Source organism: Prosopis cineraria, unplaced genomic scaffold, assembly GCF_029017545.1.
Source record: "Prosopis cineraria cultivar Desert tree isolate PC_DT_omini unplaced genomic scaffold, ASM2901754v1 PC1524, whole genome shotgun sequence".
NCBI classification, from domain to species: domain Eukaryota; kingdom Viridiplantae; phylum Streptophyta; class Magnoliopsida; order Fabales; family Fabaceae; genus Prosopis; species Prosopis cineraria.
Genome location: NW_026556849.1, coordinates 1 through 4,883, shown reverse-complemented (window position 1 = coordinate 4,883; position 4,883 = coordinate 1). Strand labels below are relative to the sequence as shown.

The following is a 4,883-nucleotide window of genomic DNA, read 5'->3' as shown; positions in this document are numbered from 1 at the left end:
AAAATATAAAATATAATTTTTTGGACAAGAAAAATGATGTATATGACTCAAATTTTTTTTTTTGAAAAAATTGAATCTTAAAATATAAAAATAAATATTAAAATATATTTTAATTATTATTTTGAGATATTTTATTTAATTAAAAATAATAAAAATATAAATATTTTTATTTTTATACAATAAATATAGTAATATACTTGATATATGATATTTTAGAATAAAATGATATAAAACTTTAAAAATAATTAATATTTATTATATTATATATTTTTTAAAAAATTTATTTTTTTCTATTCGGGTATTTGGGCCAAGCCTGAACCTGATGGGCTTGGCCTGAATTTTCTCAGGCCTATTCGGGCTACCTAAATAGGCTTGAATAATAAAAGAATTATTTTTTTTGGGCTTGGGTCTAAATTTTTAGGGCTGGTTCAGGCTAGCCCGTCAGGCTTGGCCCAAATTATCAACTATAGTGCTGGCCCTTGTAGCTTCGATCCCTCTAATGTTGGCCCTAGTGGCTCTGACCCCTCTGGCGCTGGCCCCAATTGCTTTGACCCTTATGACACTGGCCTCTGTGGCTCTGGCCCTTCTGGAGTTTGCCTCAATAGCTTTAGCCTTTGTGATACTAGCCCTTGTGGCTCTGGTCTTTCTGACGCTGGCCCTATTAGCTCTGGCCCTTGTGGCTCCATTAGCCCTTGTGATCGAATGGGCCCCCCATTGAATTAGACTCATCATTTATCCTTTAAAGGATGTTTTAGCGATCCTTGTTATTGATCTTCTAGTCAAACGGCATATTGGGAGATTGCCCTTCGAATCCATCTATTCTTTGAAGGTGCGAGTCAATTAAAACTTGCTCCTACAACAGTCTAGGCAGTATAGCAAAGATGTTCCTTAGCCTATCTTTCAAAGTTTGCAATAGAGCTCTTTGCTTCTCGTTAGCTTGTACTTCACATTCTGCTTGTGCAGCCACGTCCTCTGAGTTATAAAACTCAAGTCTATTCTTTCCAACAAGATATTGATCCTTACTGTTCTCGGCATTTCGTTCACACATGTCCCACTAGGCATGCATAAAATTGTTCGGCAAAAAAAAAAGGGGGTCACGAGGCGTGCCAAAGACGCGGGGTCTCAAAAGAATAAAAGAACTTGACTTCTAATCAAATGCAAAAAATTCGAGCTCCCTTACCACAATTCACCCGAATGTGAGAATGCTAACTAAAGAAAATTAATGTAGATACAGAAAAATAAAGATAAATTAATTAAAAAAAGAGATGGCAAGGCTATATGGCTGTACATTAAAAAATAAAGACTAAAACTTTATGATAAAAGGAAAAATAAAATAAAGTAGCAGACGCGGAGTCTGAGATTAATAGTTTGTTGATATTGATGATGCTTGTTGAGAAATGACTTCTCTATTTATAGACAATTCTAGCTTGATGTTCAAGCCCCATGATTGCCAGGTCCTTGAATTTAGGAACCATTTTTTTTTATCATAGTTACTCATCATGGGTGGAGTGTGGATGATCTTGACTTAATAGCTAAGGCTTTGTAAATATTTTTTTAATTATTTTAAAACCAATTGAGTTAAGTTGAGCTTGAACTTTCAAATTCATAATTTAGGTGCAAATAGTCATATTGAGATTTCTTTTTAAGGTACCTTGTTTTCACAAGACAAGAGAATTTGGCCCTCCAATCTGATACGGAATTATCGTAGCTTAATAAAAAAATTGGACTAATTATTTGTAAACATCTTTGGATAAATAATGTGTAATATGAATGACCTAGGGAAAAATCTATAATTAAATGGGTCTACTTTGTACACATCATCACTATCAATTTTTGAATAGTGCAAATTTTTAAATATATTTTTATGGATATGTTGATATTCATTTAAATTCCTAAACAATAGTTAGTTAATTCTTTATAAAATGCGACTGTGACTGGTTAATTAAAATTGTGAAACTGACGTTATAATAATAAAATAATATTTAAATAATTAAATGTATGAAAACAACGTTCCCTTCAATCACATACCTACTTATAGCATAGAGGGGACAAGTGCCCCGCCAAAAAATAAATAAATAAATAAATACTTTGCTCAAGTTTATACATATATAAATAGGTCTCAAGTTTAACAATTTGAGTCCTAATGTCCTCTCAAAAATGTGTGCGTGCGTGTGTGTGTGTCGGCCTCATGTTATAAAATTTCAGAGCCCGTTATTGCTCCCTCTTTTCCTAAAGGCGCAGGGCTCGTTGGATGGTTTGTTTTAGTTAAAAGTGAGAAAATACAATCTCCTTTTCTCTTATATTTATTTTTTCCCTAAACCATCCTTGCAATTTGATTATTATATGATGTAGTATCAATTATGTATATTGATAATGCTTTAACGTAATAATTAAAGATAGGACCATTTAAAAAAATTATCTAGTATCTTACAAAAATAACAAACTTACCTAATTTCTTTAGTCTAATTTTCTTAACATATAAATATAAATTAATTGACTAACAGTGTTTATGTTGAGTAAGTCCCTCTTAAATAAAGTCAAATGTTCAAATGTTTTAGGTAAGAAAAAATATTTGGGAGAGCTACCTTTATTAGATATAAACATAATACAATACTCAAATTTAATTCAATAATATCATAAATTAAAATTTTAACAAATCATAGATATCTCATAAAATCTTGTGAAAAAATGCCAGGAAAAACAACAAGAAGAGATCAGGAATTGGAATCAGTGAATGACGCAAATCCACGCATTCAATAAACATCTCAATTACCGTCATTAAATTGTATTGATATTAAAAATTATTGAGATATATTTTTTTCTAAAATTTAAAACAATACTCAAGACCATATAAACTCCTCACTTACATTATCCTTCAAAAACTAGAAATTTAATACTCACTGCGTATTACACGATAAAATAATTTCTAACAAGCCGTTCAACTGAACGATATTTAACATGTGCCATGAGACATTCATTCACATTGAATTTGAATGAGTCCCACTAAATCCAAAGATCGGATGGTGGAGAGTGGAGGTGGAGGGAACAATGGTTTATCTCTCCCTCTTTCCCCCTTTTTCTATGTGACTCGCAGTTAGCATTCAACCATGATTAGATTTGAATTTATACAATCGTTTTTCTTCCAAAAGAAAAATCGTTTTAACCTGGAAAATTGTAGTTCGACGAGCGAACTCAGCACTCCAATTCACTTGCCTTCAAAGTGAATTTTAATTATAATTTATAACTTTTCGATCCAAAAAGGGCGAAGTCGTGGAAAGACCCCGGACTATAATGTGTGGTTCAATAACGCGCTACAGGATTGGTGTGAAGGAGCGCTAAGACAAATTAATATTGCAATATAAGGTTGTGACAGGAGAAAGTAGCAAATACAGATAATTACAGAGACCAAGCAGCGCGGAGATGTTGGTGAAAACAGAGCTCACAAATCATAGACTTGCTTACCAGTGAACTTGACCTCGATAGGGCTACATTCTTGCCAATAGACCTATAGTTCTGGCCAACTCCTTGGCGTCCAGGGTTGACCTTCTCAGGGTACACCCCGTCCTTAGGGTGCAGATACTGCACCTCCCCGTTAGGGAACACCCTGTAGAACTGATACTTGATCTTGTACTTTGACCTCAGCCTCGCCCCAGAGCCAAGCACTGCTCCTTCCTGGCCAGCTTCAGCAGGTTCGGACCCTGCCTCATGATGGCCGCTCGCTCCCCGTGGGCATCTCAAAGATCTGTTCTTTCGGAGAATCCCATGTGATCACGTAGAACTCCTCCACCTGGGCCTTCCGCAGCAGCCCCCCCGTGCTCCCTCCGAAGATCGGAGACGGAGTGTTGGGGTCCAGTTCCGGCGGGGTGAACCCCACGGGTGCTTCTGCCTCCTTGGTTACAGGGGCGGCCTCTGTTTCTCTCTCCGCCGCCCTGATCACCGTGCTTGATCTGGCTGTTGAGGCTGTGAAATTGAGGGGCTTGAAGGAGAAGGGCAGGGCGGATTGGTTCTTCAAAGAAGAGAGCGTGGGAGGAAGAGATGGGCGGGGTGAAGAGGGAAGCTTGGGTCGCCATGGCCATGGAGGATTCGCAGGACACGAGACAGGGGGGTGTGGGTGAGTGAGTAATTTGGGAGATCAACAAGGAACAAGAGCTGCGGATGAACAAGAGGATTTTGAGTGTGGAGTGGAAGGGGATAATTGATTGGTTGGACCAATCAGAAGGTGTTGATTTTGATTTTGTGGCACTCTTCACCCGCAGTTCCCACCACTTCTTTTTCCTATTCGTGGCGCTCTAATTTCCCAATATCCACATTCCACCCTTATAGAATCTAATTCCGGTTGCCAAACCCATCAAAAATGAAGCCGAATTTTGGTAATTGGAGTTTTTAATTTTTAAGCATTTAAACTTTCATTCTATGGTATTTATGGTTAAGAAATATTGCCAAAACTTTAAAATTTGTTCGTTTGAGAAAACCTTCAAACATTTATGTATTGTGTTGTGTTTTATGTAATGTATAAATTAATTTTTAAAATACACCTTATGTCTAGAATCTTTAATTTTTGTATATCTCTATATTTATATGAGAAACAAAGATGCCTGCACAATTGTTAAAACCGAACACTACAAAGCAGCAAAATTTAGTTATTTTTTCTTTTTTAATTTAATACCATGCTTACAGTTGCACTGAGGTGAGGGAGGAAATGGGGAAACCTGTTGAGGAGGAAAAGATATCCGGGGTATTTTCCCTAAGAAACATGCCAGCTGGGATATCATGGGGCATCAAACATGAACTCATTATCCTAGACAAAACCTAAGGCCCTCTTGATACAATATTGGAAGGTTGGGACTGAAATTGTGCTAAAGTATCCCCACCTTTTACATCTT

General features: G+C 36.4%; 1 pseudogene; it reads right to left on the bottom strand.

Moving 5' to 3' along the window:
* Positions 1 to 3,439: 3,439 nt before the first annotated feature.
* Positions 3,440 to 4,085, bottom strand: LOC129300304 (photosystem I reaction center subunit II, chloroplastic-like; annotated as a pseudogene).
* Positions 4,086 to 4,883: the final 798 nt, after the last annotated feature.